The sequence below is a fragment of the Triticum urartu genome, chromosome 7, assembly GCF_003073215.2.
Source record: "Triticum urartu cultivar G1812 chromosome 7, Tu2.1, whole genome shotgun sequence".
Lineage (NCBI taxonomy): Eukaryota > Viridiplantae > Streptophyta > Magnoliopsida > Poales > Poaceae > Triticum > Triticum urartu.
In genome coordinates this window covers 634,119,135-634,143,989 of record NC_053028.1, presented here as the reverse complement: position 1 = coordinate 634,143,989, position 24,855 = coordinate 634,119,135, and the positions used below count along the sequence as shown (strand labels likewise).

General features: G+C 52.0%; 1 pseudogene; it reads right to left on the bottom strand.

Annotated features, from left to right (window-relative positions):
• Nucleotides 1–587: 587 nt before the first annotated feature.
• Nucleotides 588–22,013, bottom strand: LOC125519246 (annotated as a pseudogene).
• Nucleotides 22,014–24,855: the final 2,842 nt, after the last annotated feature.

Here is a 24,855-nt window from a genome sequence, read left to right as displayed (position 1 = left end):
GTTCTCCTGGATATGACTGCTCATCTGTTGTCCCTCAGAGACTGGGTCTGGGATCCCACCAAAAGCAACCATGTCCTCCTGAGTAAAACCTCTCGCCACATCCCACAAAGGGTCAGCCAGAGTTACCGGATTAGTCGGCGGTGGACTCCCAGTCCCCACAGACGCGTGCCACATATCGCGGTCCTGGACCGCCGGAGATCCTGGAGAAGGTGACGCGGGGGCCGCCTGCCCAAGCGCTCCTCTTGCCGGCGCCGGAGATGAGGGGGCCGAGGCCGCCTGCCCCGGACTGCCACCCCCACACCCGGCCGTAGACAGACTCAAAACCCCCGTCAACGCACTGCCTTGGGGCTAGGACGCCCCGGGAGAGAGGAATACACGGGCCGCCTTCCCGGACTCCCCACCCATCTTGGCCTGCTCCACGGGCTGTGCGGCTACAGAGACCGCCAAGGGAGAAGAAGGAGCCACGGCCAGCTGCCTATGGCCCCCTCCCCTAAGATCAACCACCCCCGTATGAGAGACCGCGGTCAGAAGGGGAGAGCGAGGGGCCACCTGCCGAGACTCCTCCCCCCTTCCATCGGCCGAGGTCGTCAGAGAGACCGACACCTCCGGTTCCTCTGGCACTGCATCCTCAACAACATCAAATCCATCGGAGGGAGCGACCACTCCAGCACGTCATCGGTCTCTACCCGGTCACACCAAAGCCTGGGAGGAGCAGAAGCTGGCTCGAATGACCCAAATCTCAGCGCATTCATCGGCACTAAGGGGGAAGGTACTGTCCCATCCTCGGGTGTCTGAACGACGGGCCCCGAACCATTAGCCATCTCACGTCCAGAAGCAGCCCCAGGCGCCTCCTTGGCCGCAGAACTATCATCTCCCTCGTGCATATTTGTATCTGACCCATTGACGGCCTCAGCAAATAGCTCAGTATCCTGAAACTCAATCTCAAGTGATGAATCGTGGCAGATGGAACTGTGGCGACCTGAGTTCGTGGATGAGCCGTCGTCCAGGCCAACGTACGGCTCAATGTTATGCGGCAAATTTTGGGGTACTTTGTATTCCTCGTGGGCAACGAGTCGCGCGCTACCCACCCATGGGTTTCTGCTCTTGGCCACAAAGGCACCAAAACACAATAAGGTGGTCATTGACCTCCTATAGTAGCCACTCTTCCACGGTAATGATTTTTGTGAGAAAAGGCCAGCGACAGTACCATGAGAGCCCTGTACACTGAGTAGGGCATTTTGGAGACAGAGCTCCATGGATCCCTTTATTTTAAAAAATTCAAAATTCATAAATTTCAGTTTCAAAAAATTCTAAAAAAATACACATGTATGCAATGATGTACAGTGTATGTGTAAAAAATTCAGGATGAAATATCTTGAATTGTGAGGTGCACAAAAAAAGTAAAATCATGGACATTGAAGATGAACCGTACATATGCTAAAAAGCTCTAGATTTGTCTTTTTTGTGTAGTTCACATTTTAATATATATTGATCTGATAATTTGCACACATGTACATTATGTATCTACGTATATGTGTATCTATTTTCAGAATTTTTTGAAACTAAGAAAAATGAATTTTGAAGTTTGCAAATAAAGAACTCCATGAAGCTTGGTCTCCGTTTGGCATTTTCGCAAAATAGTACGTATCATTAATTGGTTTCTCATCGGCAGCCACTGATTCGTGATAGAGGCTCGGAGCCGCATTGCTGGTAACTCTTGCAGGCCACGGCCGCGAGTGCGCTTCATCTCTATTGCTACGGCCCTACGGGAGAGTGTCGCTGTAGTTGTGCGAGTACAGGGGAGGGAGAGATGTCAATAATGCCCTTGTGTGTTGCTCCTGTTAAAAACTAAATAAATTACTGAGTTTATGTGGTAGTAGTAGTATGTGTTGAGTAACGTGATTATATTAGAAAACATATGTTAAACTAGAAAATATTCTGTCGGTGTACTAGAGTAGGGGTACCTATGGGACCGGCGGACCGGGTCCCTTTCGGTTCGGCGGGGGCGGAGATCGTGCAAAGAGGAAATCGAGGCGATGCACGCGAGCGATTTACCCAGGTTCGGGCCGCACGGATGCGTAAAACCCTACTCCTGCTTTGTGGTTTGTATTGATTTCTTGCTCGGGAGCGCGGGGTGCTACAGTACACACCAGCAGCTAGCAAGACCGAGCGTGAATGTTCTCTGAAATGGCTAACCCCCCCCCCCCTACGTTGCACACGGGCCTCCTTTTATATGCTCAAGGGGTTACCGATAGGTGGCAACGGAGGTAAAGGGCAAAAATGGAAAGGTGTTGTGGCAGGCACAGCTACCTGCTACAGTGTATCATACCTAACCCTGACGGCAGGGGACAAGGGCAATAAATGCCCGTCTGTGTCGCTTAAACAGTGCGAAAAGGGACCGCCAGGGACGCCACCGTTCGCCACGATGGCGATCTTGTCAGCGCCGCTTGCCACCGCGCACCGCACGCTGCACAGCCTCCCGCCACGTACGCCTGGAGGGGTCCCAGAGCGACACGTTGGTGGATGTGCTGGAGCGCGGGCACAGTGGTGTCTTGTCGCGGCAAGCGCCTTGGCGCTGTCGTTGTCTTGTCGCGTCCGGGAGCCTGTCGCTCACCGGACCTTGCCGGGGCGCGTGGGGCGCCGCGGCAAGTTCCTTGAAATGCCTTTGGTGGCCTTCGCGGCAAGCTCCTCTTGTCGAGGTCTTGGGAAGCTTTTGTTAGCCTTCCCGGCAAGCTCCTCTTGCCGGGGTCTTGTCTTCTTGGCTTGGACACTTTGTTCTTGAATGGCTCCAAGGGAACCACGGAGGACCTTGGCGGTCACCCGGCAAGCCTTGCCGCGGGATGCTGCGACTGCCCGTGCACAAGTTCGGGATACTAGGGTACCCCTACTCTAGTACACCGACAAGAGCCCCCGGGCCTGGGCCATACACGGTGCCGAGCGCTGTTGGGCCAGGCCCAAAACAGGGCACGGGCACGCGCGGCCTAGGTTACACCGTATCTCACTCCGTATCCACCGCGCCCTCCCCGAACGGCACGCGTCGAATGCAGCGTCGTGGGAGAGATCGTGGGGGTTTCTTTATTCGGAAATGCGGAACGTCCGCCCCCCTCCCCCTTTATAAGCAGGGGAAACAGGGGCGGTTCGCCCACTTTCCCGTTGCCGTTCCAATCTCAGAAATCTCCGCCGCTCCCTCGCCTTCCCAAAGCTGAGAGAGAGAGAGAGAGCAGCGCTCCGCCCCCACATCGCCACCAGCACCACCGACGCCGTCAACTTCCTCCACTGCTTCCGCCATGGCTCCAAAAGCCGACAAGGGGAAGGCCGTGAAGTCGACCGAGGCGCAGCGGCTCGCGGCGCTGCAGAAGGAGCGGGTCGTCTTCCCCCCAAGCTTGGCGCAAAGGAGCTGAGGGAGAACTACTACCTGTTCTGGTCGGCGGAGACGCGCGCGCATCCACGCACAAAGGTACTCCCCGCCGCCGCTTGGAAGAAGGCTCCGAATGGATACCCCTTTTTTGCTCTGTTCTTCTATTGCGGGCTCTGCCCGGCTTTCTCTGAGTTCTTCTGCGACATCATGAATACCTATGGATTCCACCTCCTTGACTTCACCCCCAATGCCGTCCTGACAATGGCAGTTTTCGCACACCTCTGCGAAAACTTTGTCGGAGTCCTTCCCAATGTAGCCCTCTTCCGCCACTTCTTCATAACCCGAGTAGAGAGAGGAGAGGCTCTATCCGGCGGAATCGCCTGGATCTCAAGGGCCGGCAAGAAGGAGACCTATCTGGAGGGAGAATTCCGCGGCAAGTGGGAGGAGTGGAGAGCTGATTGGTGCTGGATAGACGAGGAGAGCCCGCAGCCATTCACCACCCGGCGCCGAACCCCAGTAGCCCGCGGCAGCGATTGGAGTGACGTGGCCCCGGAGGACGACAAGCTGAAGATTGCTGTCACCAGGATCCTGCGTCTAAGGCTTGCCGGGCTTACTGTTGACGCTGTTGGCGCAGACTTCCTTCGCCGCCGCATCGCCCCCCTGCAGGAACGGGGGAGGCCCACTTGGGAGTTCATGAACGCGGCAGATATCATGAGGCTGCGGCCGGGCCTCAATTACAACTTCACAGTCCTGGAGCTCAACGCGATGCTGCAGGAGCTCTTCAAGTATGACCCCCAACATCCCGAGGTTTTCAGGTTGCCGGGGGGCGTCGTTCCGTTGTGCAACAATTCCTCGCTCGACCGCATCCGCGCAATGATGCCGGAGCGCGACTCGCATGGAATTGTGCCAACTTGGCAGGAGCCTGCAAACGAGGTCGTGCAGCAGTTCTTCGACGACTTGGTAGAAGTGCCAATCCGCTCCGACGCGAAGGATGGCCTCACCCGCGACACCACCGACGCAGAGATGGCGCTCACTGCCACTAGGCTGGAGGAGGCAGCGGCAGCCGCAGCCGCGGGCGAGTTTGGGTTCACGGTGGAGGAGGCAGACGCAGCAGAGGCGGCAAGCCGTGCCGAGCAAGGGGAGCCCGCCGGCAAGAAGGAGCTTGCCGGGCGTGGCGCCGAGCCGAGCGAGCCCGCCAAGGACACGAGCGGCTCATTGGAAATCAACTCCTCTTCCACCTCGTCTTCAGACAGCCCACCGCAAGCAGAGCCTCCATCCCCACCAAGAAGGCGTCTCCGCAAGGTCGGTGACGTGGCGGAGCGGCAAGCGGGTCAACAGTCGCCACGCCGCGTGACACGCTCCACCGCGGCAAACACCGTTGCCGCGGGAGCGCCCCATGCTGCGACGGCAACTGGAGCGGAGTCTAGCCGGACCACCGCTTCTGTTCCTGCCGCTGCTCACGCCGCGCCGACAGCCGGAGCGGGGTCGTCTCAGACCGCCACCACTGCTCCCGCCAAGCGGCCAAGGGAAGCTTCTCCTACGCCTCCTCCCACCGGGCGCGCGCCGGGCTTCGACTTCTCCGCGTTAAGCTCCGACGAGGAAGAAGAAGAAGAGTAAGCTTCTCTTGCTGTACTTGTAGTTCTTCAGTTCTTGTTGTTTGTCTTGTTTCTCACTTGCTTTTCTCTGAACTTGTTCCTCTTTAGGACTCTGGCCCAGAGAGCGGCAAAGAGAGCCAAGGTCCCGGTGATCGTCATCGAGGACGAGCCTACTGCGACAGCAGGTGGCGCGCCCGAGACAACCTTGCCGGACCCGGCGACTTTTCTCCAGGGCAGCCCCCAGCGTAAGTGTTTGATTTGCTTTCCGCTGCGAGGCGCGCATGGGTACTTGTCTTTGCTGATATCTGCTTGTTGACTTGTGTAGGAGCCGAGCAGCCCCACCAGGAGCCAAGGGAGAATTCCCCGACAAGGGAGAACTCTCCGGCAAGGGAGGGCTTTCCGGTAAGGGAGAAGTCTCCGGCAAGGGAGGGTTCTCCGGCAAGGGATAGCACCAGCGGCCCCCCGACGGCGGAGACCACTACTGCAGAGCCTGGTGCAGGTACTCCTCTTGCTTCAAAACTTCCCTTGGGTTCTTCTTCTTTTGATCTTCTTGAGTTTTTGCTGGATTTTGCTTGACTCTTCTCCCCTTGCCGGCTGTCAGACCCATCTGCTGCGGAGCGGATGGAGACCGAGGTCGCCGCCGAGGACGTAGCCGGCGCAGGTGATCCCGCCGGCGCCGAGGCTGCCAAGGCTGGCGCCGCGGCGACTGGCGAGGGATCTGGCGATCGTACTGACGGCCCAGAGGCCGCAGGAGCGCCAGGCGCTACACCGACCACCGACCCGTCCGCCGAAGCCGCAGCGCCAAGCACCGAGGAGCCCCGGCCGGGCGTTTAATTGAAGGCCGGCGAAGGCGTCTTCATCAACCTCCCCTGGGCGTTAAGCTCCAGGGCGCCGGTCGAGGGGGAGATCTTCGACGGAGAAGTGCTTGCCTCCGCGGGGTTGACGGTGGTTGACGCGCCAAGCAGCAGCAGCAACGAGCCCGAAGAAGAGCGGGTGCTGCGGAAGTTGATGTCGCTCTACCGCGCGCGGCAAGCCAAGCTGGAATCCCGCGAGGCGCTTGTCGCGAAGGCGGGAGCAGACATTGAAAAGCGCGCGGAGGAGCTCGGGGGTTTCCATCGGGAAGCCCTTCGAAATCTGGCGGAGGTGCGGGAGCAGCTCGCTGAGGCGCAGAAGGCCTTCCTCCTCGAGAAGGCCGAAGTCGAAGAGCGGCAGCGACTTGCCGCCGTGAAGCTAGCCGCGGAGGAGGGCGAGCTGGCGCAGCGGAAGGTCAACCTCGACGCCCACGAGGAGGAGCTTGCCGCGCGCGAGGGGAAACTTGGCGGAGCCCTCAAGCAGGCAGAGGACGCTGCCGCCGCCGCCGAGGCCGCCAAGGAGTTGGAGACGAAGGTGGCGCGGCTAGAAGCCGATCTTGCCGAGAAGGGCAAAGAGCTCAGCGCCGCCAAGGTCTCCAACGTGGATCTTGAGTTGAAGCTAACCACTTTGACCAAGACTCTGGACAGCGCCAAGAAGCGGGAGGCGGCCTTGAAGGAGGAAATCAAGGCCGACAAGGCGCTCTTGGAGAGCGCTGCCGCCGCCCAGAACGCTTTCAGGGAGACTGTGACGCACTGGACGGAGAGTCTGGTGAACGCCGCCACAGATATCGACAAGGAGCTGGCACAGCTGGGGATGGAAGATCTTGGGTATCCCTCCGATGACAACCTCCAACCCAGCGCCAAGCTCGTCCTATTCTTCAAGGGCGTGGCGACGGCCCTTCAGCGGCTCCGGGAAAGGATCCCCAAGCAGCTGGCCGACGAGTCGCGCAAGATTTGCGCGGGAGCTCTTCAGAAAGTGTTGATGAAGGTGGCCTTCCGCAATCTGGGCCTCCGCCTCACCAACATCCTCAGGACCTTGCCGCCGGAAGCTGATCTGGAGGAGCTCAAGGCCCTTGTCGCACCCATTGTGGACAAGGTGAGAGGGATCAAGAGGGTCGAAGGCGATCGAGTAGATTAGGCCGCCCATTTCTTCTTTCCTTGTTGTTGTTTATTATGTCATGAAAACAATCTATTAGAGCTACCACAAGCTATCTTTGTAATATAGCTTTGTTCTATGGAATGATTGCAATGTTATTCCCTTTACTTGATCCCTCCCTTTGTATGTCTTTTTACCCTCCGCTTTTAGGGAACTTGCCGGTGCAGGCACCTGGGCCGCGAGCGCTGAGTGCGGGACGTCAGCAGCCTGCTGGCGGTGCCGCTACTGGCAAGAAACCTCGTCGCAACTAGTTGCAGCTCACTTAAGTTGCTGAGCGAACTCGAAACAAAGTAAGGGCGCTAGTGGCTCACTTAAGTTGCTGAGCGGACTCGAAGCAAAGTAAGGGCACTAGCAGCTCGCTTAAGTTGTTGAGCGGACTCGAAACAAAGTAAAGGCGCAACTAGCTACGAGTTGGTTGCTCCGCGCACAGGTTTTCCATACAAAGTGTGGTCGTTCAAGGGAGATAACTTAAAATTTAAAAAATTTGATTGCTCAAACTTTGGCAACTTAGCTTTTCTGTTGTTTGCTTCCCGGCAAGGCGAAACTTCCTTGAGCGCGCTTGGTCCATACCACTATCTTCTCCTTTCCCCCCGGCAAACTTGTGGGCGAGGGAACCTTCTTTTCCTTGAGCAAAAAGAAAGGAGAGAAAATAGAGATATCGAGCCTTACGGCTCGTTATTGCTTACCATGGGGTAGGTGCTGCACAAAGTGTCAGATCATATATGCCAAAAATAGAAAGCATAAAATCGACAAAATGTGCGGAGCACATGAGCTTTAATTATGCACGGGGTCTGCGCCCGGCTTTGTACAAAGGATTACATGCAACAGCGGCAAGACTTGTACAAAAGGTGGTTGCCGGAACAGGTTCCGACAACCGCGCCTTACGGGTAAAACTTACGAAGATGCTCAATGTTCCAGGAGTTGCTCACCGGAATGCCATCTTCGGTCTCAAGGCGGACAGCGCCAGGCATAGTGACTTGTTTCACCCGGTAAGGGCCTTCCCACTTTGGCGTCAACTTGTTGGAATTCTTGGCGGACTGAACGCGCTGAAGAACAAGGTCGCCTTCCTCGAGACTTCTGGCGTTAACTTTGCGGCTATGGTAGCGGCGCAAAGCTTGCTGGTAGCGAGCAGCTCGCACAGCAGCCTGAAGACGGTCTTCCTCAAGGAGCAGCGCGTCATCTTGTCGCAGCTGCTCTTGCTCAAGCTCATCATAAGCGAGCACTCGAGGTGACCCATATACGAGTTTCGTGGGGATAACTGCTTCTCCTCCATAGACTAGAGCGAAAGGTGTCTATCCAGTGGCTCGATTTAGCATCGTCCTAATCGACCAAAGAACCGCCGGCAGCTCCTCGATCTAGTTTCTTCCACACTTGTGCAGCCTGTCGAAAGTTCTGGTCTTGAGCCCGCGCAGCACTTCAGCATTTGCCCTCTCCGCTTGACCGTTGCTTCTCGGGTAAGCAACAGAAGCGAAGCAGACCTTGGCGCCAAGATCTTGGACGTACTACATGAAGGTGCGGCTCGTAAATTGTGTACCGTTGTCGGTGATTATCCTGTTAGGGATCCCGAAGCGGCAAACAATCGACCTGAAGAACTTGACTGCTGACTGTGCTGTCACCTTCCTCACTGGTTCCACTTCCGGCCACTTTGTGAACTTGTCGATTGCAACATACAAGTACTCAAAGCCCCCGACAACTCGGGGAAAGGGGCCGAGGATGTCGAGCCCCCAGACCGAAAATGGCCAGGATAAAGGGATCGTCTGGAGAGCTTGAGCTGGCTGGTGTATCTGCTTGGAATGGAACTGGCACGCTTCACACATGGTTACTTGTGCAGTTGCATCCTGGAGGGCTGTTGGCCAGAAGAAACCTTGCCGGAATGCTTTGCCGACAAGTGCTCTTGCGCCAATGTGGTGACCACATATGCCTCCATGTATCTCTGCCAACAGCTTCTGTTCGTCTTCCCGGTGAATACACTTCAATTTCACACCGTTGAGTCTTCTTCTGTATAGTGTCTTGTCGACAAACTGGTACATACTTGACTCCGGGCTACTCTTTCCGCTTCTTCTTGCTCCTCGGGAAGTTCTCCTGTTTGAAGGAAATGGACAATCTGCTGCGCCCATGCTGGAGCTTGTGGCTCGACAACAAGGACTAAAGGCAAATCTGCTGCTGTGGGAACGTTCGCTTCTACGGCAAGAACCTGCGGGTCTGCCGGAGCTTGACGTTCCCCGGCAAGCTTGCCGGAGCAAAACTTGTCGGGAGCTTCTGCTTCAACGGAACAAACCCTAGGGCTTGCTGGAGCAGACTGCTCCTCAGCGCTTTTGGCGTTGATCTTGGGGACTGCTGCGGGAACATCCGCTTCTACGGCGAGAACCTGTGGCTCTGCCGGAGCGTGACGCTCCCCGGCAAGCTTGCCGGAGCAAGACTTGTCGGGAGCTTCTGCTTCAACGGAACAAACCCTAGGGCTTGCCAGCGCAGATTGCTCCGCAGCGCTCTTGGCGTTGATCTTGGGGACCTTCTTGGCGATGGCTTTGGGAAGCTCTGCCGGCAAATAGTCACCAGAAACCAATTTCCTCTTCTTGCTCTGTCCAGTTGATGGTGTAACGGTAGGTTGAGTTAGCTTGAGCACAAAGATCCCTGGTTCCACAGGTAACTTAAGTGCGGCGCACTTTGACAGACCATCTGCAATGGCGTTCTGAGCTCTTGGAACATGTTCCATTTGTAGGCCGTCAAAGTGCTCTTCTAGCTTTCTCACTTCGTCAACGTAAGCTTCCATCAACGGACTCTGATAATTCTTGTTTACTTGGCGGACGACAAGCTGTGAGTCACCCCTGACAATGAGCTTCTTGATCCCAAGGTCTGCCGCGATCCGGAGACCGGCAAGAAAGCCTTCATACTCTGCAGTATTGTTTGTTGCTTGCTCCTTGGGAAAGTGCATCTGGACTACGTACTTGAGGTGCTCTCCGGTGGGTGCGACAAGCAGCACGCCAGCGCCGGTGCCTTGCAGCGAAAAGGCACCATCAAAGTACATCAGCCACTCTTTGCTTGCTTCCTTGATGGGGATGCTTGTTTCTGGAATTTCTTCATCTGGTGTTGGCGTCCATTCTGCTATGAATTCTGCCAATGCTCTGCTCTGGATAGTTGAAGTACTTTCAAACTTGAGGCCAAAGCTTGACAGTTCCAGTGCCCACTCAACAATCCTGCCTGTCGCTTCTGGATTCTGCAATATCCTCTTCAGCGGAAAGCGAGTGACAACTGTGATCTCATGTGCTTGGAAGTAATGGCGCAGCTTTCTCGAGGCCATGAGAAGGCCGAAAAGCAATTTCTGCACACCAGAGTACCTTGACCTAGCCCCCTGCAGAAGGGAGCTGACAAAGTAAACTGGGCGTTGCACCATTTTCTTCTGTATCTCCTCTCGCATCTGCGCAGATTCATCTTTGTCGGGACCAGAGCTTGCCGGGAAAGCCCCTTGCTTGTCACTGGATGTGCTTGCCGTGGTTGCAGGCTCATCATCTGCCTCCCTCTCTGCTACTAACGCAGCACTAACCACTTGATTGGTTGCCGCTATATACAGCAGCAACTTCTCTTGTGGCTTAGGTGCGACAAGTATTGGAGGGGAGGACAGGTATCTCTTCAAGTCTTGCAGCGCAGCCTCCGCTTCCGGAGTCCATCTCATTGGACCAGCCTTTTTCAATAATTTGAAAAATGGCAGCGCGCGCTCAGCAGACCTAGAGATAAACCTGCTGAGAGCAGCCACGCAACCGGCAAGTCTTTGCACATCCTTGACGCGCTTTGGTGCTTCAATCTGCTCAATGGCCTTGATTTTGTCGGGATTGGCTTCAATTCCCCGCTGAGACACAAAGAACCCGAGAAGCTTGCCGGAGGGAACTCCAAACACACATTTCTCTGGGTTGAGCTTGAGGCTGATCTTGTGCAGATTTGCAAAGGTTTCATCTAAATCTTGTATGAGGGTTGCTCTGTCCTTGCTCTTGACTACTATATCATCCATGTAGGCTTCCACATTTCTGTGTATTTGCAGCTCAAGAGCGACATGGACTACTCTTGCAAATGTTGAACCAGCATTTTTTAATCCAAAAGGCATCCGTATAAAGCAATACGTGCCACATGGAGTAATAAATGCAGTCTTTTCCTCATCCTCTTCTGCCATGAAGATCTGATGATATCCTGAGTATGCGTCAAGAAATGAAAGAAAATCACATCCGGCTATGGAGTCAACAATCTGGTCAATGCGCGGCAAAGGAAATGGGTCTTTGGGACAAGCTTTGTTAACATCGGTAAAATCGATACAAAGTCTCCATTTCCCGTTTGACTTGCGCACGACTACAGGATTGGCCAACCACATAGGATGGAGCACTCCTCTGACAAGGCCTGCTGCTTCCAGTTTCTTGATTTCTTCTGCAATGAATTCTTGGCGCTCCACTGCCTGCTTCCTGACCTTCTGCTTGACGGGCCGCGCATGAGGACAAACGGCAAGGTGGTGCTCAATCACTTTCCTGGGAACACCGGGGATGTCAGACAGTTGCCACGCAAACACGTCGACATTCGCCCGCAGGAAAGCAACAAGCGCGCTTTCCTATTTAGGGTCGAGAGTGGCACTGATGGTGAAGGTACCACCAGTGCGGTCCTCCTTGGCGGACACCTTTTTCGTCTCTGGCGGAGCTGCCATCGTCTTCTTACACTTGCCGGTGGAGCTCGATGGTGCGTCCTCGACGGCAGCGCAGCACTCCGAAGAGGTGCGCTTGCCGGAGTGGGCACCAGAACTCTTGCCGGACTTGGTCTTCTTCCCCCCGGGAGCTTCAGCGGCAAGTGGCTTGTGATCTGCTGCGGCTGCTGCTTCCCGGTAGATCTTGTCGGCACAGATAAGTGCATCCTTCTTGTTGCCGGGGACAGAAATGACGCTTATCGGGCCCGGCATCTTCAGCATGTTATATGCGTAATGAGAGGCTGCCATGAACTTGGCGAGTGCTGGACGGCCAAGTATCCCATTGTAAGGCAATGGAATATCGGCAACGTCAAATGTGACCCTCTCAGTCCTGAAGTTGAGCTCGCTGCCAAATGTCACTGGCAGCGTGACTTTCCCCTTTGGCTTGCTCCTTCCCGGGTTGATTCCTTGGAATGTGCCGGTCTCTTCAAGCTCGCTGTCAGGGATCTGGAGTTTTTGGAGTACAGCGGAGGAGATCAGGTTCAAGCCGGCCCCGCCGTCAACTAGCATCTTGGTGACCTTGAGGTTGCGGATAGTTGGTGAAACCAACATCGGCAAACACCCGACCGCAGTTGTGCGATCAGGGTGGTCCTCAATGTCGAAGATGATAGGCGTGCTGGACCATTTCAGAAGTTTGCTCGATTTGACAGGTGGCTCCGCTGCGTTGACTTCCCGCACCCACTACTTGAGTTGGCGGTGTGAAGTATGCAGAGAGGCACCGCCGTCAACGCACAAGACCTCTGTGGCTTTCTGAAACTCCTGCTCACTGGTCTCAACATCATCCATGTCTCCGTCGTCGTCGTCTTCATCGTTGTCGCGGCCACGGGGAGGTCTATCTCCTTGCCGCTGCTTGGCCTTGCCGCGGCGTCCTCCCCGGCCGGCACGCTTCTTGCCGGATTCTGCAGCACCTCCTTGGGCCCTCTCCTTGTCGCGTCGCTCATACTCAGCCTTCTGCTGCTGGACAAGCTGCTCGACCTTCTTGCAGCTTTGGAGGTCATGGCCCTTGGTGCGGTGAATCTTGCAATACTACTTGTCGGAGCCGTCCTGCTTGTCGGCGACTGCCACAGCCTGGCAGTTGGCGCACGCGGCAACCTCCTTGCCGGAGCTATTAACTTTGGCCTGCTTGGCGCCACCTTCATTGCCGGACTGGTCAACGACTAGCACCTCTTTGCCTTTCTTCTTCCTGTTCCGCCACCGGTTTTTCTTTGCCGGGGCAGCATCCTCACTGTCAGATCCTTCTGCTCCGGTCTTCTCTCCAGGGAGTTTCCTCCCTTCCTCAGCATGTGCACACTTGTCGGCCAGGGCATACAGCTCACTGACGTCTCTGATCCTGCACATCGCCATCTCCTCCCGCATCCTGCGGTTACGCACGTTCTGATGAAACGCGCTGATGACCGTGGCGGGGTAGACGTCTGGGATGTTATACTGTACACGGCTGAACCTCTGAATGTACTTGCACAGGGGCTCTCCTTCCTTCTGGGCAAGCAGATGAAGGTCACTCTCTTGGCCATGAGGTTTGTGGCCGCCTGTAAAGGAGCCAACAAACTGATGGCATAGGTCTGCCCAGGAGGATATGGAGTTGTCCGGCATGTGCATGAGCCAGGACCTGACATTGGGCTTGAGCACCAACGGGATGTAGTTGGCAAGGATCTTGTCGTCTCGCCCCTCGGCAGCCTGCACCGCGATGGTGTAGATGCTGAGGAACTCCGACGGATGCGTCTTGCCGTCGTACTTCTCTGGTACATCTGGTTTGAAATTCTTTGTGCTGGGCCACTGGACTTGCCGCAGCTCACGAGTGAACGCAGGGCAACCTACCGCGTACGGCAAGTCGCCTGGTCCCCCTGGCGCATGCATGTCAACAGAGGGCCCAGCGCGCTGGTCTGACTGACGTCGCACTTCTCTCCGGCGCTCGATGCGAGTACGAGCGTCTTCTTGTTGTCGTTCTTGAAGAACTTGGCGCTGATCGCGACGAGCTCGCGGATCTGACGACGCGGTGGAGTCGCTGTCGAGGTGGATCCGGCGAGTCGGTGATCTTGGCCTTCGGGGCGGAGAGTGCACAGTAGTTGCACCCCCACCAGTCTTGTCGTCTCCGGCTCGCGCCTGGCTGGCTTGCCGCGGCTGCGACGTGCTCGACTGCCGGGGAGTGTCGCCGTTGGCGAAGCCGATGAGACTCTGGATGGTAGCCATCCAATCGTCGATCTTGTCCGCCGTTGGAGGGTAATCTAGGAGCAGCTGAGCTCGCGCCAAAGCTTCTGCTGCAGTGGCGGGTGGCGGTGGCGAACGGTGCGAGGAGCGGGACATGCTCGGATTTCTAACCACGTTAGAAGGAGCAGTATCCCGTCCAGGCGACCGTGTCTCGCTCGCGCCAGCAGGTTGACGTGCATGGTGGTCCTGAGCGCTCCGAGATCCACCAGCTCGATCTTGGTCTAGAAAACGCATGGTACCGTGAGTACCATGACGCTGCTGGTCCCGCGCCTCCTGAGAGGGGCGCGGTGCATGTACGGACGCGGAGGTCTTGGAGTACGCCCGGTCGTTGTGGGAGCCGGCTACACCGCCGGTGGGCAGCGCAGCCTTGTCCTTGGACCTGGCAGCACCGTGAGCTCCCTCGTCAACACGTGTTCTTCCGTCGGCGCCCGCCCCATCAGCCGTTTATTCCGGCGATGGTGGGTTCGGCGCGGACGGAGCAGCTGCCTCCGAAACCTTCTTCTTCGGCGGCATGTTGATGAAGATGACGGAGATCTAGCTCGCGAGAACGCCGGATCTGGTTCACACAACTTCGACGCCCCCTACCTGGCGCGCCAAAGATGCCGGGGTACTGATCCACGGGCACCTATGGGACCGGCGGACCGGGTCCCTTTCGGTTCGGCGGGGGCGGAGATCGTGCAAAGAGCAAATCGAGGCGATGCACGCGAGCGATTTACCCAGGTTCGGGCCGCACGGATGTGTAAAACCCTACTCCTGCTTTGTGGTTTGTATTGATTTCTTGCTCGGGAGCGCGGGGTGCTACAGTACACACCAGCAGCTAGCAAGACCGAGCATGAGTGTTCTCTGAAATGGCTAACCCCCCCCCCTACGTTGCACACGGGCCTCCTTTTATATGCTCAAGGGGTTACCGACAGGTGGCAACGGAGGTAAAGGGCAAAAATGGAAAGGTGCTGTGGTAGGCACAGCTACCTGCTACAGTGTATCATACCTAACCCTGACGGCAGGGGACAAGGGCATTAAATTCCCGCCTGTGTCGCTTAAACAGTGCGAAAAGGGACCGCCAGGGACGCCACCGTTTGCCACGATGGCGATCTTGTCAGCGCCGCTTGCCACCGCGCACCGCACGCTGCACAGCCTCCCGCCACGTACGCCTGGAGGGGTCCCAGAGCGACACGTTGGTGGATGTGCTGGAGCACGGGCACAGTGGTGTCTTGTCGCGGCAAGCACCTTGCCGCTGTCGTTGTCTTGTCGCGTCCGGGAGCCTGTCGCTCACCGGACCTTGCCGGGGCGCGTGGTGCGCCGCGGCAAGTTCCTTGAAATGCCTTGGGTGGCCTTCCCGGCAAGCTCCTCTTGCCGGGGTCTTGGGAAGCTTTTGTTAGCCTTCCCGGCAAGCTCCTCTTGCCGGGGTCTTGTCTTCTTGGGTTGGACACTTTGTTCTTGAATGGCTCCAAGGGAACCACGGAGGACCTTAGCGGTCACCCGGCAAGCCTTGCCGTGGGATGCTGCGACTGCCGGTGCACAAGTTCGGGATACTAGGGTACCCCTACTCTAGTACACCGACATATTCTGGCTTGCTTTGTACTCCAAGTAGATCATGTACTCCTATATATATGCCCACGAGGCTCAAGCAATACAATGAACAGTCCCTCTCTCCCTTCTAACATGGTATCTATTGTTGTAAATATGAGCAAATTACTACGAGATTTAATCCGAATAAACAGAAGATAAATCATGACCACAACAGCAGTGATTAAACTAATCATGCGAACTAGCATAGCAGATGAACATAACACATCTAGGGCACATACTAGAAGCATGAATTCTACCATGATCTCGAACAGGAAGGATAGAATCACATACGGTGCAGCGGGTGCAGCACCGCCGGCTTTGACGTTGTCGCCCATGTTGTCGAGGACGAGGTTGCCGAGGTCAGGAAGAAGTCGTCGTTCGCGAAGTCGTCGCTGCCAGCAGTCGCGCGAGTGCGCTCCTCAAAAACCTGATCGCCCCTCTCCCGTACAGGATCACGAGAGGCGGGGTTCCGGAGGCCTGCTGTCCCTTCTCGCGGTGCACGCCGGAAGGAGGGATGGAGAAGACTTGCTTGGCGGCGCAATGATCTGGAACGGTGGTGAGAAACCATACGAAGCGGCGGCGGCTAGGGTAGACGTCTTCCTAACTATATAGTGCGGGCCGGGTAGGTCGTGGGAGTAAACCCCACGTCCGAGTCGTCATGATCCAAAAGAAACGGAAATGGTTCAGTAATTAACGCGTCCGTTAATTATTAATTAATGACTCATTAATTTTCCCATGCAGCAAAAATATCGACAACGTGCATAGCTCTGTCCTCGGCTCGGCTCAATCCCGCAACCCGCGGCGCGTCGTGACGAGGCGTGGCGTGGCGTGGCGAGGCGAGCGAGGAGGAGGAGGAGCGCGCGTGTAGGTCTCCTCTTCCCATGCTCATACAAGTGGTAGAAGAGCTCACCTTATAAAGAGGTGCAACTCTCTCTCAACTTCCGGGGTGGGACTAAACTTTAGCCTCACTCACTCCACTTACATGTGTGCATGAATGGGCCAAGAGAATTTCAGAATTTTAGTTGGGCTTTGGGCCAAAGGCCTACTAGCAAAATTCCAACAATCCCCCACAAACTCTCATTGGCACATCTCATCATTTAGTTCCAAAACATTGTTTTATATATCGGTGCTTAGTGGAGACTGTGAAGTTGAACTTCCTCTTAGAAATTTATGCTGCACTAGATCACAACTTGAATAGTGGACTATGCCTTGAACTACAAGTTTTCTGTGAAACTAGTTTCACACAAATTCTTGACCGATACTGGGCTGCCGCAAGGCTTCCCCGCGGGTGGAGCGTATACATCATACTCCAGGGCCTTTCATGAATTTATTAGAGAACACCCAATTCTCACAGACTGCGACGTTAACAGTCAAATTCATATAGGTGTCTTCCTCAGAAGATGTTCTGCAGGACAACATCTCTGCTTACCCGAATAAGCCACTTGGAACACATTAATATAAGTATCAACCTGCCATGCAGATCAGGAGAGTATTGCATCTTCACGGAGTGGGATAACTAATATAGGGATACTCTCCTCCCAGCTGACCAACAGCTTGTCTCCCACTTCTACTTCACGGGATCTCCGATCACATAGAGTGGTTTACCACTATGGACAAATCATGTGGTGGGTCTCAAACCATCTCCATCGATGCATTATCTATCACATTACGTGATAGACCCTTTGTGAAGGGATCTGCCAAGTTTTTCGACGTTTGGATATAATCCAACGTAATAACTCCGGAGTTCCTCAATTTTGTGACAGATTTTAGTCTCCTCTTCACATGCCTTGAGGACTTCATATTGTCCTTAGAACTGTTTATCTTGACGATCACAGTTTGATTATCACAGTTCATCAGGATAGGGGGTATTGGTTTTTCAACCATAGGTAAGTCCATCAAGAGTTCACGAAGCCACTCTGCTTCAACAGTGGCAGTGTCTAATGCTGTGAGTTCTGCTTCCATAGTTGACCTCGTTAAGATGGTCTGCTTGCAAGACTTCCAAGAAACAGCGCCACCACCAAGTGTAAAAACATAACCACTTGTGGCCTTAATCTCATCAGCATCAGATATCTAGTTTGAGTCACTATAACCCTCTAGTACCCTTGCATACCCAGTGTAGTGAATCCCATAGCTCGCAGTGCCTTTCAAATAGCGCATAACTCTCTCAAGCGCATGCCAATGATCATCTCCCGGTTTTCACACAAACCGACTCAGCTTGCTCATAGCAAAAGAGATGTCAGGCCTCGTGGCACTCGCCAAATACATAAGCGAGCCAATAATCTGAGAATACCTCAGTTGATCTCTAGCAATCCGTCGATTCTTTCGAAGCAACACACTAGGATCATATGGAGTTGGAGAAGGTGTGCAGTCGCTATACCCAAAACGACTCAAGACCTTTTCCACATAATGAGACTGAAGCAGTGTGATCCCACCATTCTCATCTCTCAACAGCTTGATGTTTAAGATAACATCAGCTACTCCTAGATCCTTCATCTCAAAACAGCGAGATAAGAAATCCTTAACCTCCTTGATTAAATCAAGTTTGGTTCCAAAGATCAATATGTCGTCGACATACAGACAAAGAATAACTCCTTCGCCCCCACCATAGCGATAGTACACGCACTTGTCACCATCGTTTACTACAAAGCCGGCAGCAGTTAATGTTCTTTCGAACTTCTCGTGCCACTCCATAGGAGCTTGTTTAAGGCCATATAAAGACTTTAATAACTTGCACACGTTTCCTTCTTGACCAGGTACTACAAAACCATCTGGCTGATCCATGTAAATTTCCTCCTTCAACTCTCCATTGAGGAAAGCCGTCTTAACGTCCATTTGATGAATGAGAAGACCATGTGAGGCAGCCAGTGATAGTAGCACCCGAATTGTGGTCAGTCTAGCCACGGGTGACTAAGTATCAAAGAAGTCTTCACCTTCTTTCTGGGTATAACCCTTGGCCACAAGCCATGCCTTGTACTTTTCAATCGTACCATCAGGTCTAAGCTTCTTCTTGAACACCCACTTACATCCTACAGGTTTGCACCCATAAGGACGGTCAGTGATCTCCCAGGTACCGGTAGCTAAGATGGAATCCATCTCGCTACATACAGCTTCCTTCCAGTAGTCAGCATCAGGAGATGCATAGGCTTCTGAAATAGTCCTGGGTGTGTCATCCACGAGGTACACAATGAAATCATCACCAAAATACTTTGCAGTCCTCTGTCTCTTACTCCTCATAGGAGTTCCATTGTTACCCTCAACAGGATTCTCAACGTGTTCCATCGCAATGGTGGGTTCAGGAATTACAGTGAATTCCTCACTAGATGGAGTAGGCATCTCCTGATTTGATGAACTCGACATATCCTTCATAGGAAATATGTCCTCAAAGAAAGTTGCATCATTTGATTCCATAATCGTACCAACATGCATGTCGGATACCTTAGATTTTATTATCAAAAATCTATAGCCAATGCTATGAAAAGCATAGCCCAGAAGAACACAATCCATGGTTTTTGGTCCAAGCTTGCGCTTCTTGGGAATTGGTATATTGAGTTTCGCCAAACAACCCCAAGTACGTAGGTAAGAGAGTTTCAACCTTTTCCTTTCCCATTCCTCAAATGGATTCATGGTCTTATGCTTTGTGGGAACTCGGTTTAGGACATGACACGCAGTCATTAGCGCCTCCCCCCACCATTCCTTGGATAGACCCTAAGTGTCTAACATGGTGTTAACCATATCAGTTAAAGTTCGGTTCTTTCTTTCGGCTACCCCATTTGACTAGGGTGAGTAGGGAGGCGTCCTCTCATGGATTATACCATGTTCCGCACAAAACAGATCAAATTCATTGGAAAAATACTCTCCACCACGATCGGACCTAAGCCGTTTAATTTTTCGATCAAGTTGGTTCTCTGCCTCAGCTTTATAGTTTTTAAAGAAAGTCAAAGCCTCATCTTTTGATTTTAGAAGATACACATAACAATATCTAGTGGAGTCATCAATCAACGTCATGAAGTATCTCTTTCCACCTTTTGTCAACACGCCATTCATCTCACAAAGATCAAAATGTATAAGCTCTAGTGGCGCCAAGTCTCTTGCCTCTGTAGTCTTATGGGACTTGCGAGGTTGCTTAGCTTGCACACATACTTGGCACTTGGAGCCTTTGACAGTAGAAATTTTCGGAATTAAATTCATATTGGCTAACCGCGTCATGCAACCAAAGTTAATATGACAGAGTCGTGAATGCCAAATATCAGACTCATTATTGTGGCAAACATTATTAATAACTTTAGTGCAAATATCTGACAAAGATAGGCGGAACAAGACTCCGCACTCATAGCCTTTTCCAACAAATTGTCCACACTTAGAAATTATAACTTTATTGGATTCGAAAACCAACTTAAAACCATCTCGACATAAACGGGAACCGCTAACGAGATTTTTATTGATGGACGGCACATGATGAACGTTCTTCAGACGCACAGTCTTCCCCGAAGTAAACTTCAGATCGACCGTACCAACACCTCTAACGATGGCATGTGACCCGTTCCCCATCAGCACGGGTGAAGTCCCTGTTGCCTGGTAAGAAGAAAACATGGAGGCGTCAGCACAAACATGTACATTGGCACCGGTGTCAATTAATCAATCAGGGGATTGAAGTACTGAAAGGATGGTAGGAAAAATATTGTACCCTGATTCCTTCATAACAGTATCACCAATGACAACATTAGCGGACTTGCCGCTCTTCTCATGTTCGCGCTCCTCAAAGCGGTTAGGACACTTCGGAGCCCAGTGATTAGGATCACCGCAGACATGGCAAAGTCCCTTCCCCTTCTTATGAGAATTCTTCTTGAAGTTGGTAGAATGTGATGGCTTGTTCTTTGTATCAAACTTGCCTTTGCCCTGAGTTTTGTTCTTATTGTTTTTGAACTTGTTGGGCTGGGAGTTCTTCTTCTGTACCATGTGGGCACTAGAACCTCCCTCAGCAACTCGAGCACGTGTGTCCTTTGCTCTCGCCTTCTCTTCAACATCAAGAGTACCAATGAGATCCGCAACGGAAAACTCCTGTCTCTTGTGTTTCAGGGAAGTAGAAAAATTGTTCCACGAAGGTGGAAGCTTGGCAATGATGCCTCCGGCAACACACACTTGAAGTACTCAAGTTCTTTTGCGAGCGACTGTATCTCATGAGCTTGCTGTACAACAGGGCGCTCATCAGTCATCTTGTAGTCATAGAATTGCTCCGTGACATACAACTCGCTGCCGGCGTCCGAGGCACCAAACTTGGCCTCGAGCGCAGCCCACATGTCCTTGCCGTTGTCAAACAACATATACGAATCCACAATGGAGTCATCAAGAACACTCAGAAGAGCGCCTTTAAAGAGGGTATCGATCTTCTCAAAAGCTTCCAGCTGTGCTGGATTAAGATCGCCCTCAGGCTTGCCCTTGGTGGCATCATAGCAGCCCATGGTCTGAAACCAGTAGACTGCTCTCGTGCGCCACCTCTTATATTGCGCCCCCTTAAAGGCAGGCGGCTTCAGATGCGCAGCAAAACCACTCAGAGTAAATTGCCTATAATCAGGTTTTTGGACTGTTGGAAATATGAGCAAATTACTACGAGATTTAAGGGGGCGCACGAGAGCAGTCTATCCACTTTTGTATTGAGAATGTCAAGGAAGTCCTAGACCCTGTCCTGCCTCTCGCCGCTGTTCCACTGCCTCCAACGCTCTTCGATGACCACATCGTGTAGTCTATCCACTTTTGTGTTGGCCTCCTTAATAATTTTCTCGTGGCCGTCGAGATCTAGGCCAAGTAGACATGGGAGGTAGTCGCTGACGCAAAACGCGAAGGTGAACCCTAGGAGGGCGAAGGAAGCGTCCATGTGCTCCACCTCCATCGGCCCCGGCCCGCCGTCCGGCTGAGGCTCCCTGAAGTACCGTTGGCCGAAGACAAGCCGACGGATAACGTTGCCACAGTAATGCCGTGCGACGTGCCTGACATTGACGTTGGCTAGTCCCGATGTTGAAGATAACGACCCCCTGGCGGTGAGGTTGTAGATGTAGCGCGTCAAGTTGTCAGCTTCGTCGGCGCGCTTGTCGTGGAGCCACTTGTGACGGGAGGGGCAGATGATCTCAGAGGTGAGCACCTTGCGCATCTTCATCCACTGGTCGCCGAACGGCGAGAGCACGACGTCCTTGTACCTGCTGCTGATGGTGCCGGAGGCGAAGGTGAGTGGGCGGGACGAGAAGTTTTTGTCCTGCTTCTTGAGCACCTCCCTTGCGATCTTGGGACATGTGATTGGGATGACGTGGACGCCACCGAGGCGGAAGCAGGTGATGTCGGTGCCCATATCCTTCATCACGCGATGGATCCAACGGAACACCGGCTTGTTGAGCACCATCTCGGGCAGGCTACCCACCAGTGGCCACGGCCATGGCCCCGGCGGAAGTGGAAGCGGCAGCATCGCCGATGAGCACGTGCCACCGCGGACCTTGCTCTTGGTCATGACAAGGTATATGAGCGTTATTATGATGAGCAGCTGGGACACAACAAAGCAGCACCAAGCCAGCATTGTGGACACTGCTGCTTGCTGAGTGTACACAGGCTTGCGAGGTAGCTTCCCTTGTTATCGGTGTGTAGGGAAGCCAACTTTGATCTCTGTGCTGCTCTGCCCATGAGGGCGAGACCCCTCTTTATATGTTACCTCGGTCCCAAAAAACTGGCTCAGATTTATTAGATACGAAGGTATCTACGTATCTAACACTAAAACATGTCTAGATATATTCCATGGAAAATATTCATTCCTTATGTGTGGATCATTTATCACATGGCATTTGAAATGTATTTATGCTGATACTAATAATAATAACTGTATATACAGAATGAAAAATCATATATTTGTAGATTGTCTTAGATTTATTTAGATATGAAGGCTGATACTAATAATAATAAATTGTCTATCCAAACATAGTCAAAACAAAAAAAGCTTCTATTTATAGATTGCCTTATATTTATCTAGATAAGAAGGCTGATACTAATAGTAATAATTGTCTATCCAAACGTAATCAAAACAGAAGAAAAAATATTCTATTTATAGATTGTCTTAGTTTATCTAGATATGAAGGATGATATTAATAATAATGATTGCCTATCCAAACATAATCAAAATAGAACAAAACATCTCCTATTTGTAGATTTTCGAGAGTACTTATCCAAAACTAACCATAATTGTCTTTCCAAAAGTATTTCACATGCCAGGATGATTGACCATATGGGCAGCTTCCGGTTTGAAGAGATGGTCGGACCATGCATCCGGGATTCAACGAGATGCTATCGAGACCTCCTATTTAGCGCTGTACGCGCCAGCGAACGACAGAGTGCGTACTCCGTGCTCCCCGCGCTGCCTCATGGGCTGGCCCATGTGTGTGTAGGGAAAGCAGAAGCATCTTTTTTTCCTTTTTTTTTAAATTATTTTCCATTGTAATACTAATTCGGGATTTCAATAAAGTTACAACTTGTGAAATGTTTGTAAATTCGAAAATTGTTCATGATTTGAAAAAAATGTTCGCGAAATGATAAATGCTTACGGAATTAAAAAATGTTCACCAAATTCCAAAATATTTCTTGAATTCAAAAAATGTTCGTGATTTCAAAGGAATGGATATTTTTTCAATTTGATGAACATATTTTGAATATCGATAAAAAAATTGGCATTCTATGAACTTTTTTTTTAATTTGATGAACAAAACTTGTATTCAAGAACATTTTTTGAAAAAATTATGAACACAATTTGAATTTGATGAACAAATTTGTAATTCGGTGAACAAATTTTGAATGTGATGAACATTTTTTGAAAACAATGAACAGAAAAAGAATCTAATGAACATTTTTTAGTTCGATGAACAAATTCTGAATTTTTATGAACATATTTTAAATCTGATGAACAAAAAATTCAATTCGGTGAAAGTTTTGTACATGCTTGAAATTTTTTAGAATTCAATGAAATAAAGGTGTTAACGAATTCAAAAATACAAAATGCCAAAATAGTCAAAAAGTGAAGAGTAAGAAAAGAGAAAATAAAAAGAAAAAGAAAAATAAAAAAGGAAAAAGGAAAAAAGAAAAAAAATAAGAAAAGAAAAGAAAAATGAAAAACTAGTATAGTAAACATAAAAAAACTGGTTCGGGAAGGTTCTAGAACCTTCCAAAAACCGATGGCAAAATAACGAGGAGCCCGGCGGGGGTGCGGGGGGTGCTATGTTGCTAGGAGGCGACCTACGCGTTGTATAGGACACCGCTGCTACATCATGCATGGGACATGCATGCACGACGCAGGGAACAGTGGACCTTCCTATAGCTACTTAAAAGATGTGCTTGCAGAACTAGGCACGTACATACAGACTTCGGTTCGGTGTGGCCTGAAAAAGAACAGCATGAGCTCTACGACATGGAAGAAGTGATGCAGCAGCCAGAGGGGCGACCGCAACACCAAGTTCTTGTAGAATAGGGCATCACATAGGGGCCGTAAAAACATGACTCTAAGAGCATCTCTAATTGGCGCGCAACTGCATGACGCGCAAAATCTTTTTTACAACGCTGAAATAGCATTTTTTGCATGAAGCAGGGCGCTAGCTCCAGCAGCCGCTGTAAAATATGGCACGCGCGAGTAGCTCCAGAAGGCGCGCAAAATTACAGTGCGCGCGAGCAGCCGACGCTTGCAAATATGATTTTCACATGTCATTTTGACAATATGATGGTGTTTTAAACATTAAATAAATGTGCAAAACAAAGACATATATAGCATTGTTCACTTGCACGGCATAGTTCAAAATCACCCAACCAAGTTCAAGACAAATAAAGGTTTGCACAAACAAATGGCACATCAACAATCATGCCACATCACTCATCATTGTCCTCTTCTTCCTCCGATTCTTCCTCCTCAACCGAAGATGATTCTTCCTCCTCCTCTTCATTTTCAAGCATCGCATCATTATCGGGACATCAGATGGTGTTTGCAAGATCTCCAACGGGATAATACGAAGGTATGTGAGGTACACCGGAAGACATGCGTCCACCCATGTCACCTGGAGGTGCTCCCATGCCTCCCATGAGAGACCCAAAACGCATGCCTCCTATGGTAGCTTTGAAGCCACCCATACCTCCCATGGTATCTCCGAAGCCACCCATGCCTCCCGTAGGTGCTCTCATGCCTCCCATGGTAGCTCCGAAGCCACCCATGCCACCCATGCCTCCCATTGGTAGCTCCCATGCCTCCCATGGCCATGGCTCTTTTTTGGACCAAGATTCTTCAGGGGAAAGAATGATGTACTCCTTTTGCCTTTCAACAAGTTTAGATGTGTCCATGAAGAACAAGTGCTTCTCCCATTTCAATAAACTCGATCGCTCCTCCCTGGCCA